The following is a 13,701-nucleotide window of genomic DNA, read 5'->3' as shown; positions in this document are numbered from 1 at the left end:
TTATATGACATTGGGAGAGACAAGGACATACATTTCTATAAATAACTATATAAAGGCAGGCAACTGTGCAAAGCTGCATATGTTCAAGTGCCAAATGGGAAGTAGACAACGAGGCTGTAGGACTTGGGAGGAAGAGTAAAGGGTAGGTTGGGGTGCCCAGAGATGCCTTCCAGATGACCCAGGAGGCCTGGATGATTCTCCACAGAGTTTGAGGAACAGGCTAGTAAGGGAATGCATTATGACAAAGTCATTTAGAAGCTTTGAACCGCTCCAAGACCCTGGTTCTTATTTACTTATTTACTTATTTTGAGACAGAGTCTCACTCTGCTGCCTAGGCTGGAGTGCAGTGGTGTGATCTTGGTTCACTGCAACCTCTGCCTCCCGGGTTCAAGCGACTCTCTTGCCTCAGCCTCCCAAGTAGCTGGGATTACAGGCACCCGCCACCACACCTGACTAATTTTTGTATTTTTAGTAGAGACAGGGTTTCACTATGTTGTCCAGGCTGGTCTCGAACTCCTGACCTCAGGTGATCCATCTGCCTCGGCCTCCCAAAGTGCTGGGATTGCAGGAGTGAGCCACTGTGCCCAGTCAAGACCTGGCTCTTTTTGCTGCTTCATGTTTTCTGTACTGAACACAAAAACATACCTAGAAGTCACTCCAGGAAAAGGAAATGCAATCTAAGTTCTACCTGGGGGGGTATATTTTCTCTGGGAAGTGAATAGGTGAGGTTGAAGAGCAGCCCTCCACTTTCAATATCCTCCCAAAGCATGATGGGAAAGGACCAGACCCCCACATTCGGGATTTTTCCAGTTCTTCTACCCTACTACCCTACTCAAGAGATACTCAAATGGGAGGCACCATCCTATTGTACTATTTTTTCTTCTGGACAAAGCATCTGAGACCCTGGGTCTCTTTTTTCCTACTGTGGTGAATGGGAGAATGCAGACGAAAACCTGACTGTCTTTATCTCACGTCCCTTGGCCTAGATACATCCAGAAGTAGTCCATTCTTCCTTTCTTTTTTTTTTCCCCCTTCTCTTCTTGGCCCCTTTAGTTTGCCAAGTCAAACATCCTCCCAGTAAACATGAACTCCTTATCTCTCCCTCAAGTTAAAAAAACAAAAACAAAAACCCACAGCCTCTCCCATTCTATCATAATCATTCTCTTCACTCTTTTTTTACCAACTGGGTTCCAATGTGTACATCTTGCTGTCTGCATCTCAGGTAAAGTTAAGAAAGAAAAGGAGAAAAAAGGGAACAAATATTTAATGAATCTCCAATGTGTCAGAGTCCATCACATTAAGTACTTTGGTTCATTTCATTTTCACAACAAAATGAGATCATTATTATTATTACTCCAATTTGCAGATCAGGAAATAGAAATTAAAAGTTTAAATACCGTGTTCAAATTTTTATTATTTTTATATTAGAGACAGAGTCTTGCTATGTTGGCCAGGTTGGCCTTGAACTCCTGGCCTCAAGCAATCCTCATACCTCAGCCTCCCAAAGTGTTGGGATTATAGACGTGAGCCACTGCACCCGGCCTCTTTCAATCCTAAGGATTTTACATCTTCACTGTGTTCGCCTACTTGTGTTTGTAAGGAGCCATCATTACTTTCTTTTATGGGATTACTTTGTCGATTTTCAAGATCCTTTTAGAGGAGACTAAGCTAATAAATACTAATATTAATACCAATACCTTGGCCAGGCACAGTGGCTCATGCCTGTAATCCCAGCACTTTGGGAGGCCAAGGCCAGCCTGGCCAACATGGCGAAACCCCATCCCCACTAAAAATACAAAAATTAGCTGGGAGTGGTGGCATGCGCCTGTAATACCAGCTACTCAGGAGGCTGAGGCAGGAGAATCGCTTGAACCCGGGAGGTGGAGGTTGCGGTTGCGGTGAGCCAAGATAGTGCTACTACTATCCAGCCTGGGCAACAGAGTGAGACTCTGTTTCAAAAAACAAAATAAAACAAAACAAAATAAAACAAAACAAAACAAAACAAAAAAATGCCAATACCTTAAATTTATGTAACACTTGACAGTTTACTTTTTTCCTTATTTTTTCTTTTTTTTTTTTTGAGATGGAATTTCGCCCTTGTTGCCCAGGCTGGAATGCAATGGTGCAATCTCGGCCCACTGCAACCTCCATCTCCTGGGTTCAAGTGATTCTGCTGCCTCAGCCTCCTGAGTAGCTGGTATTACAGGCGTGTGCCACCACTCCCAGCTAATTTTTGTATTTTTAGTAGAGGCAGGGTTTCTCCATGTTGGTCAGCCTAGTCTCGAACTCCTGACCTAAAGTGATCCGCCCACCTAGGCCTCCCAAAGTGCTGGGATTATAGGCTTGAGCTGCCATGCCTGGCCTTCCTTATTTTTTCAATGTTTTATTTTCTTTGGCCATGTCACTAGTAATACCTTACAGTTCTTCAATATATCCATATATTCTCTTATCTCATTCTCAGGAAAAACAAATTACACTGGCTTATTTTTTAATAGCTTTATTATTTTTGAAAGACTCATACATGCTTGTTGCAACTAAAATTAAGCAATATAGAAATTGTAAAAAAAGAAAGTAAAAATCACCCTAAATCCCACTACTCAGAGATAACCACTGTTAATATTTGAGTAAATATGTTTTTCATCTGCTTCTCCATTTGTATAATGTGACTAAATGGGATCATACTCTGCCTTTCTTTTTTTTTTTTTTTTTTTTTTTTTGAGACGGAGTCTTGCTCTGTCGCCCAGGCTGGAGTGCAGTGGCACAATCTCGGCTCACTGCAACCTCCGCCTCCCGGGTTCATGCCATTCTCCTGCCTCAGCCTCTCCAAGTAGCTGGGACTACAGGCGCCCGCCACCACGCCCGGCTAATTTTTTTTTTTTGTATTTTTAGTAGAGACGGGGTTTCACCGTGGTCTCGATCTGTCGACCTCGTGATCCGCCCGCCTCGGCCTCCTAAAGTGCTGGGATTACAAGCGTGAGCCACCGCGCCCGGCCCATACTCTGCCTTTCTAGGCTGCTTTTTTTCACTGAGAGTATGCTGACAACAGCTTTCCACATCAGTAAATATATATGCATGTCATTATTTATATTTATTTTAATTTTGTTTGTTTATTTTCTGGTTTTTGCTTTTGAGACAGGGTCTCGGAACCCAGGCTGGAGTGCAGTGGCACAATCATGGCTCACTGCAGCCTTGACCTCCTGGGCTCAAGCCATCCTCCCACCTCAGCCTCTAGAGTAGTTGGGACTACAGGCACACTCCACCAAGCTCAGCTAATTTTTTATTTTTTTGTAGAGATGAGATCTCACTATGTTGCTCAAACTGGTCTTTAACTCCTAGGCTCAAACAATCCTCCTGCCTCAGCTTCCCAAAGTGCTGGGATTACAGGCATGAGCCACTGCACCCAGCTCCATTATTATTTTTAATAATTGTATAGTATTCCAATTTAAGGATACATTTCCCTTGACCAGTGACCTGTTGATGAAGTTTGAGACTACTTCCAATTTCTGATTGTCATAAGAAATTATTAGCCTTAATTTAAAGATTAGGGAATTGAAGCTCTGAAAAAGCTAAATGACCCTCTTTCCAAAATCCAGGTCTAGAACTAAGCTACTTGGGCCAAGCCCCAGATTTCTGACTCTTTTTTTTTTTTAAGATGGGGTCTCACTATGTTGCCCAGGCAGGTCTTGAACTCCTGAGGTCAAGGGGTCCTGGCCCAGACTTCTGACTCAAAACAGTTCTCTTTCCAAATGAACCACAAGAATAGAAAGCTGCAATTCTTGACATATAATAGGAGTTGACATTCTTGACATATAATATAGAATTGACAACAAAAAATGAGATGTTTTTAACTGTCCCATTTCTTTTTATTTCCTTTTTAATCAGTCTACATCATGCTTTGATGCCCCATTTCTTTAAAAGTTAAGCATATGCTTATGCTTACTGTAAAACCCAGATATTCTGCTCCTATCTATTTACTCAAAATAAATGAAAGGATATGTCCATACAAATACTTATACATGAACATTCATAGCAGGTTTTTTTTTTTTCTGAGATGGAGTCTTGCTCTGTTGTCCAGGCTGGAGTGCAGTGGTGCGATCTCAGCTCAGTGCAACTTCCGCCCCCTGGGTTCAAGCAATTCTTCTGCCTCAGCCTCCCAAGTAGCTGGAACTATGGGCATGTGCTACCACACCCGGCTAATCTTGCATTTTTAGTAGAGATGGGGTTTCACCATGTTGGCCAGGCTGGTCTTGAACTCCTGACCTCAGGTGATCTGCCCGCCTTGGCCTCCCAAAGTGCTGGGATTACAGGTGTGAGCCATCGCGCCTGGCCCATTCATACCAGTTTTATTTGCAGTATTCAAGTAATGGAAGCAACCTAAATGTTCATCAACAAGCAAATGGATAAACAAATTGTAATATGCCCGTACGATGGAATACTACTCAGTAATCGAAAGGAGTAAACTATTGATAGGTACAGCAACACGGATGAATTTCAGAAACATATTGAGCAAAAAAAGCCAGACACAAAGGAATATATACTGTGTAATTCCACTTATATGAAGTTCAAGAATAGGTAAAACTGAGCTATAGTGATGAAGTGACCCCAATGGTGCCTTGTGGTGCAGGGAAGCTTGGAGGGGGCCCAGAGAATTGACTGGGAAGGGGCATGAGTAGATCTTTTGGGTTGGGTTAATGGAATTGTTCTATATCTTAATTGTAGTAACAGTTACATGGGTATATGCATTTATCAAATCTCATCAAACTGTACATTTTTTTTTTTTTTTTTTTGAGACAGAGTCTCCTTCTGTCACCCAGGCTGGAGTGCAGTGGTGCAATCTTGGCTCACTGCAACCTCCACCTCCCAGGTTGAAGCGACTGTCCAGGCTCAGCCTCCCAAGTAGCTGGGATTACAGGTGCACACCACCACGCCTGGCTAATTTTTGTATTTTTAGTACAGATGGGATTTTGCCATGTTGGCCAGGCTGGTCTAGAATTCCTGACTTCAAGTGATCCACCCACCTCGGCCTCACAAAGTGCTGGGATTACAGGCATGAGCCACCACGCCCTGCCAAACTGTACACTTTAAATGGGTGAACATTGTTGTATGTAAATTATATTTCAACAAAGTTGTTTTTTACCTGGCCCTTTGGTTCTGTTAACATGAAGTATACTGCATGTGGTAGAGATAAACATTTGGCATAAATGGAAAATGTCTGTGAATGAATAATTTTATATATATATATATATTTTTTTTTTTTAAAGGATAAATGGCAGTCATCTGGTCCTTTCCCAGTAATAGAAGTCACTTATCAGAAAAATAAACTGTCTGCATGAACTTGACGCTGGAAAGATGAAACACAGGTCGGCTCTACATGCGTGGGTAGTGCTGCTCTGGCTGGACATGTGACAGTTGGCTGGGGCCCTCGGCAGTGGGCCCAGGCAGGCATCTGGGTAGGGGCAAGGCCTCAGGGAGCAAGGAAGGCCTCAGCCCTCCCCTTAGCATACATTTTTCAAGGGCAGACCTGCCTAGGAGGGTCACATGTCTGACACCTTTGCCAGGCCTCCAAACATAGAAAAGCTGCAGGGTTCTATGAAAAATGAAGCCTTTGTGTCAAAAATAGACCTTCAAGGAGAAAATTAAAAGCTGTTTCCTAAAGCTAGGCAAAGGGGAGCTATCCTGGAAAGGAAAATGCCTGGAAAGCCAGTTTGAATTTTGAAGGACCATGCTAACAAGCGATGACAACCCAGGGGCCTCCTCTCAGAGGCCCCGTAGAATTTCACTGGGCTCATTTGCCTCCAATCTCCTCGAATCTCACACTGCAGAACTTCTGGGATGATTTAAAGTGAGTTTCTACAGAAAAGGAAAAATCAAGTGACTGTCAGGTGCTTAACTGGTTAGGAACATCGAAGATGCCTGCTTGAAAAAGAAAGCAAATCAGAACAAAACAGAAAGCCCTAAACAGGAATCGCTAGAAAGCAACTCTTTGTAACTGACAATAGCAGCCTGCTGTAAAGGCATCCCCAAAAGTAAAATGCTCATTTCCTCCACAAAAGAGTGTGTGTGTGTGCGTCTGTGTGTGTGTCTCTGTGTGTGTCTGTGTGTCAGAGAGACAGAGACAGAATGAGGTGGAAGAGGCCAAGACTAGAGAGAATAAGTGAATATTTCCTTTCTCTCAGCAGACCTCATGTGGCCAAAAGCTAAACAGGTCCATAATCAGCACACTATTGACCTATCCTTGTGTGTATCCTTAAGCTAGTATCTCAAGAGTCGAATTCCCTAAATCACAGTCACTTGGGAGCAGGTGGGTCTTGTTAAAAATGCCCATTCTTGGCCGGGCGTGGTGGCTCACATCTGTAATCCCAGTACTTTGGGAGGCTGAGGTGGGCGGATCACGAGGTCAGGAGATCAAGACTGTCCTAGCTAACATGGTGAAAGCCGTCTCTACTAAAAATACAAAAAAAAAATTACTCAGGTGTGGTGGCGGGCACCTGTAGTACCAGCTACTCAGGAGGCTGAGGAAGGGGAATAGCGTGAACCCAGGAGTCGGAGCTTGCAGTGAACTGAGATCGCACCACTGCACTCCAGCCTGGGCAGCAAGAGTGAAACTCCGTCTCAAAAATAAATAAATAAATAAATAAACTCATTCTTGGCCGGACACAATGGCTCATGCCTATAATCCCAGCACTTTGGGAGGCCGAGGTGGGTGGATCATTTGAGACCAGGAGCTCGAGACCAGCCTGGCTAATATGGTTGAAAACCCGTCTCTACTAAAAATTAAAATTAAAATAATGAGCCACGGTTGCGGGCACCTGTAATCCCAGCTACTTGGGAGGCTGAGGCACGAGAATCATTTGAACCTGGGAGGCAAAGGTTGCAGTGAGCCGAGAGTGTGCCACTACACTCCAGCCTGAGTAACAGAGCAAGGCTCTGTCTCGAAAAAAAAAAAAAAAGCACATTCTTGGGTCCCAGACCCCTACAGTATAAGTCAGTGTGTCTGAAATAGAGCCCAGGAATCACCATGTGATTCTAATGTACCTTAAAGCTTGAAGGTCATTACCACTTCTTTTCTTCTCTTTTCTTTCTTTCTTTCTTTTTTTTTTTTTGAAACAAGCTTTTACTCTGTCGCCCAGGCTGAGGTGCAAGCATGATCTCAGCTCACTGCAGCCTCCACCTCCTGGACTCAAGTAGCTGGAACCACAGGTGCGTGCTACCATGTCCGGCTAATTTTTTGATTTTTGGTAGAGACAAGGTCTCACTTTGTTGTCCAGGCTAGTTTTGAACTCCTGAGCTCAAGCGATCCTCCTGCCTCAGCTTCCCAAAGTGCTGGGATTACAGGCATAAACCACTGAGCCCAGCAGAAGATCATTACTTTAGGCAAACACAGTTAATTGTTTATTAATGGTTTGCTCAACGGTTCAACTTGATTACAAGTCAGCAAATTAAACTCTATATTTTCACTGGTGTGTTTGAATTCCGTTTGTCTCAATAAAAGCAACTATCAATTGGTGGGGAAAAAAACCCAACTGGATGGTTGAGAATATAAATCCATAAATTTCTGAGATTGGTGGCATTATGTAGCAAAATTCTTCTAAACGCTGTGACCCAGATTTTCCACTCCCAGTCATGAATCCTAAGGAAATAATGAATGAGCCAAGATACAAGAAAGTTTACTTTGCTATTGTTCATAATTTTGAAAAATTGGAAACCATCTAAATGCTTAACAAAAGGAGATCAGTTAAATTAGTTACAAGAGTACCATATAATAAGTGCAGATCTGAATTTATTGACATGGGCACATGTTTAAACTACAATTGTTCAAGAGACAAAGAAGATTACAAAACTATGTCATATGTTTATTTTTGTAAAAAGAAATTTAAAACAGGCCGGGCATGGTGGCTCACACCTGTAATCCCAGCACTTTGGGAGGCCAAGGCAGGCAGATCATGAGGACGAGAGATAGAGACCATCCTGGCCAACATGGTGAAACCCTGTCTCTACTAAAAATAAAAAAAATTAGCTGGGCATGGTGGCCTGTGCCTGTAGTCCCCGCTACTTGGGAAGCGAAGGCAGGAGAATCGCTTGAACCCAGGAGGCAGAGGTTGCATTGAGCCGAGATTGTGCCACTGCACTCCAGCCTGGCAACAGTGCAAGACTCTGTCCAAAACAAAACTTAGCTCGGCGTGGGGGTGTGCACCTGTATTCCCAGCTACTTGGGAGGCTGAGGCAGAAGAATTGCATGGGCAACAGAGAGACTCCATCTAGAAAAAAAAAAAATTAAAAACAAAATTTTGAAGAATAATATACAAAATGTTAACAATACTATCTCTGTGTGGTGAGGTCACATTTTTCTTCTTTGTAATTTGTTTAAATTGTTTTAAAATTATATACATATATTATTATTTTAGAGACAGGGTCTCATTCCGTCACCCAGGCCGGAGTGCAGTGGCATGATCACGGCTCAGTGTAACCTCAAACACTTGGGCTCAAGAGATCCTCCCATCTCAACCCCATGAGTAGCTAGGACTACAGGGGCAGACCACCATGCCTAGCCACATTTTTTGTTTGTTTTTAAGTAGAGATACGTTCTCACTGTTTCCCAGGCTTATTTTTGTAATCAGAAAAAGCATAGGGCTGTAACCGTTTTGAATAAAAGGAGCAGATCACTGAATTCCATGTTTAAAAATTGGGTTAAAGTCCCAGATCTACTGCTTTGAACTTCTCTTTTCTTTTCTCTGAAATGGAGTATTATAATCTCAGAGGTACTCTCCATCTACCTCTGAGAGTAGTTGTGAGATAAAGTCTGGAAATACTTTGCCAACTATAAAGTGTTTTATAAATATGTTGTATTACTAAGTTTCGATTTTCACATCAGAGACCCAAATTCATTCAATACCTAAATCTGCAAATATATAATTAAGGCCGGGCAAGGTGGCTCACGCTTGTAATCCCAGCACTTTGGGAGGCCGAGGCGGGCAGATCACGAGGTCAGGAGATCGAGACCACGGTGAAACCCCGTCTCTACTAAAAACACAAAAAATTAGCCGGGCGTGGTGGTGGGCGCCTGTAGTCCCAGCTACTTGGAGAGGCTGAGGCAGGAGAATGGCATGAACCCGGGAGGCGGAGCTTGCAGTGAGCTGAGATGGCGCCACTGCACTCCAGCCTGGGCGACAGAGCGAGAGTCCGTCTCAAAAAAAAAAAAAAAAAAATTAAACATGATGCCAGACCTTTTAAAAAATTATATTTTAAAAATATATATTTTAAAAATATATTTTCCCTTTTTATTATGGAAATTTTATTTATTTATTTATTTATTTTATTATGGAAATTTTATTTTATTATGGAAATTTTTTCGCTTTTTATTATGGAAATATTTATTTATTTATTTATTTATTTTGAGACAGAGTTTAGCACTTGTTTCCCAGGCTGGAGTACAGTGGCGCAATCTGGGCTCATTGCAACCTTCGCCTCCGGGGTTCAAGTGGTTCTCCTGCCTCAGCCTCCCAAGTAGCTGGGATTACAGGTGTGCACCACCACATCCAGCTGATTTTTGTATTTTTAGTAGAAGTGGAGTTTCACCATGTTGGCCAGGCTGGTCTCAAACTCCTGACCACAGGTGATCCACCTGCCTCGGTCTCCAAAAGTGCTGGGATTACAGGCGTGAACCACCGCACCTGGCTGAAAGACCCTTTCTCTACCAAAAAAAAAAAAAATTAAAAAATTACCCAGTTGTGGTGGTACATGTCTGTAATCCTAGGTACTCAGGAGGCTGATGCGGGGGGACGATTTGAGCCTGGGAGTTCAAAGTTTCAGTGAGGTATGATCATGCTATTGCACTCCAGCCTGAGCACAGAGAGAAACTCTATTTAAAATAAAAAAAAGTAGGCTGGGTGCAATGGCTTATGCCTGTAATCCCAGCACTTTGAGCGGCCAAGACAGGCGGATTGCTTGAGGCCAGAAGTTCAAGATTGGCTTGGGCAACATGGTGAAACCTCATCTGTACAAAAAAGAAAAAGGAAAATTTACTAACTCAATAGAACTTTACAGGAAAAAAAAATTAGCTGGGTGTGGTGGTGTGCAGCTGTAGTTCCAGCCACTCAGGAGGCTGAGATGGGAGGATCGCTTGAACCTGGGAATTTGATGCTGCAGCAAGCTGTGATCACACCACTGCTCTACAGTCCAGGTGAACAGAACAAGGCCCTGTCTCAAAGAAACAAACAAAAAAGTGAATAGAATAGTATATGCACTCCCATGTATGCGTCACCCAGCTTCAATATTATCAACTGACAGCCAACCTTGTTTTGTCTACACCTCCCACTCACTCCCAACCTCTCCCATATTAACATAGAGCCAGACTGTTAGTTGAGCTCTATAACTTTTTTTTTTTTTTTAGATTGGCTGTCGCTCTGTCACCCAGGCTGGAGTGCAGTGGCACAATCTGGGCTCATTGCAACCTCCACCTCCTGGGTTCAAGTGATTCTCCTGCCTCAGCCTCCCAAGTAGCTGAGACTACAGGCATGCACCACCACGCCCAGATAATTTTTATATTTTTAGTAGAGACGGGGTTTTACCATGTTGGACAGGCTGGTCTCAAACTCCTGACCTCAGGTGATCTGCCCGCCTCGGCCTCCCAAAGTGCTGGGAATACAGGCGTGAGTCACTGTGCCCGGCCAAGCTCTATAACTTTCATGTACACAAAAGTACATTCCAGTTCTCAACTCCTCATCTAAAAAGACAGTTCGGAGACCAGGACATGGTGACTGTTTTCCTGCGGGGCGGCACAGGGGAGCTTAACAAGAACTACCACCCCAATTTCCTGGTGGTGGAGAAGCATACAACCATCAGTGAGATCAAAGACACTTTCCGGCAGTTTCTAAATGGGACGACATTGGCATCATCCTCATCAACCAGTACATTACAGAGATGGTGCGGCACGCCTTGGATACCCACCAGTGCCCCATTCCAGTCAGCCTGGAGATCCCCTCCAAGGAGCACCCATATGACACTGCCAAGGAATCCATCCTGGGCAGGGCCAGGGGCATGTTCTCTGCCAAAGACCTACGCTAGGGGATTCCTCACAGCCCAAAGCCCCTCCCTCATTTCCAGGCCTCTCCCCAGGCTTGCCATCAACCTTCTTTAAGTTCTGAGCCTCTGACTTCCAATTCCCACCTCTTCCCACTTCATTAAGAGGCTAGGTGAGGTGCTCCTAGGTTGCTTGGGCTCTGCTGTTAAAGTCAAGGCTAGTTAAGGAACAGGAAGCCAGACCATCTTCTCTCTCCACTACCACTTCCTTGTGCTACTGGTTACACAGTGTCATTGTTGATGTAAAATTAAAGTATAATATTAATAATATTCTTGCTTCTCTCCAAAAAAAACAAAAACAAAAAGTTGATGTAGTGCTATTTCTGCAGATTATGTATGCAGCTCAGCACTGGGGCAACAAAAGGGCCCTTGAAGTCCAACAGACTTGAGTTCAAATCCTGCCCTGTCACCTACCAGTCACGTGACATCAGATAAATTAATTACTCCTTTTAAGTCTTGTTTCCTAATAGCTGCCTTCTATAGTTAACATGAGACTTAGGCCAGGCGTGGTGGCTCACGCCTGTAATCCTAGCACTTTGGGAGGCTGAGGTAGGCGGATCATTTGAGGTCAGGAGTTCGAGATCAGCCTGGCCAACATAGTGAAACCCCATCTCTACTAAAAATACAAAAATTAGCCACGCATGGTGGCAGGTGCCTGTAATCCCAGCTACTCAGGAGGCTGAGCAGGAGAATCGCTTGAACCCAGGAGGCGGAGGTGAGCCAAGATCATGCCATTGCACTCCAGCCTGGGTGACAGAGTAAGACTCCATCTCGGAAAGAAAAAAAAAAAAGAGACTTAAATAAGAGAATGTATGCAAAGCACTTAGCATGATGTCTAACACATAGTGGCGGCGGTGGGGGGGGGCAACAACATCTCACCAGATGTTCCATTTGTTTATAGAAGACCTTTAGAAATAGATATTGATTTCCCTTTGACAGATGAAGAAACTGACAACATTAATGAGTATTGCTAACAGTGGAGAGACAGAGAACTGCTCATTTTCTACTGGGAAAGTGAAAATTGGGACAACCACTAAGCACAGCCACAATTTGGCAGTATCTAGGAAAGTTGAAGAGGCGTTTTTCCCTACATCCCAGCAATTCTATTTCTAGGTATATGCTCTAGAAAACTCTCACACGTGTACCCAAGAAGACATATAAGAATGTATATTGCAACTAGGTGTGGTGGCTCACCCTTCTAATGCCAGAACTTTGGAAGGCTAAGGCTGGAAGACCATTTGATCCCAGGAGTTTGAGATCAGCCTGGGTAACATAGTGAGACCCCCCTCTACAAAAAAAAATAATAATAAAAAAATTAGCCAGGCATAGTGGTGTGCACCTGTAGTCCCAGCTACTCAGGAGGCTGAGGTAGGATAATCGTTTGAGCCCAGGAGGTTTAGGCTGCAGTGAGCTGTGGTTGCACCACTACACTCCAGCCTGGGTGACAGGACAAGACTCTGTCTCAAAAAAATTTTTATTTTAAATTAAAAATATGTACACTGCAACAATGCTTATGAGAGCAAACAATAGGAAGCAGTCTAAATGTCCAATAGTATAGAAAATGTGGCCGGGCGCGGTGGCTCACGCTTGTAATCCCAGCACTTTGGGAGGCCGAGGCGGGCGGATCACGAGGTCAGGAGATCGAGACCACGGTGAAACCCCGTCTCTACTAAAAATACAAAAACTTAGCTGGGCGTGGTGGCGGGCGCCTGTAGTCCCAGCTACTCGGAGAAGCTGAGGCAGGAGAATGGCGTGAACCCGGGAGGCGGAGCTTGCAGTGAGCCGAGATCGCGCCATTGCACTCCAGCCTGGGTGACAGAGCAAGACTCCGTCTCAAAAAAAAAAAAAAAAAAAAAAAAATGTGATATAGTCAAGGAAGATAAATTGTGATATAGTCATGAATGAAACACCTACACCAATTAAATTGGCTGAAGTAGCTACATGTGGCAACATGAGTAAATACAATAAAGTTGAGTGAAAAGAGTGGTGGCAAAAGGATCCCTCAATATGATACCTTTTTTTTTTTTGAGATGGAGTCTCACTCTGTCACCAGGCTGGAGTGCAGTGGCGATACCATTATTTTTTAATAGCTTTATGGAGGTGTAACTGATATACAAAAACCTGCATATATTCAATATGTACACTCTGATGAGTTTGGACATATGCACACACCCATGACACTGCTTTGTCTCTGTCTCAAAAAAAAGATAAGTAATAGATTCATAATAAATCATACATTCAGGATAATCAATATTCAGGATAATGGTTATCTCAGGAAAGAAAAGAAGAAATGTAATAAAAGAGGGATACTAGGAGGGTGTAATTGTTTCTGTAATATTTTATTTCCTTTTTTTTTTTTTTTTTTGAGACAGATTCTTGCTCTGTCACACGGGCTGGAGTGCAATGGTGCGATTTTGGTTCACTGCAATGCAACCTCCGCCTCCCAGGTTCAAACGGTTTTCCTTCCTCAGCCTTCAGAGTAGCTGGGATTACAGGTATCCACCACCAAGCCCAGCTAATTTTTGTATTTTTAGTAGAGACAGGGTTTCACCATGTTGGCCATATTTTAGTTATTTAAAAAATAGCTAAAGCACATATGGCTTAATGTTAGGATTTATGTGT

The 13,701-nt window shown here is 43.4% G+C and overlaps 1 pseudogene; it reads left to right on the top strand.

Annotated features, from left to right (window-relative positions):
• Positions 1–10,238: 10,238 nt before the first annotated feature.
• LOC129473137 (V-type proton ATPase subunit F-like) lies at positions 10,239–11,152 on the top strand (annotated as a pseudogene).
• Positions 11,153–13,701: the final 2,549 nt, after the last annotated feature.

Source organism: Symphalangus syndactylus, chromosome 23 (assembly GCF_028878055.3).
Source record: "Symphalangus syndactylus isolate Jambi chromosome 23, NHGRI_mSymSyn1-v2.1_pri, whole genome shotgun sequence".
Taxonomy (NCBI): Eukaryota; Metazoa; Chordata; class Mammalia; order Primates; family Hylobatidae; genus Symphalangus; species Symphalangus syndactylus.
Note: the sequence above shows the minus strand (reverse complement) of the source record. Positions and strands in the feature narration are given on the sequence as shown.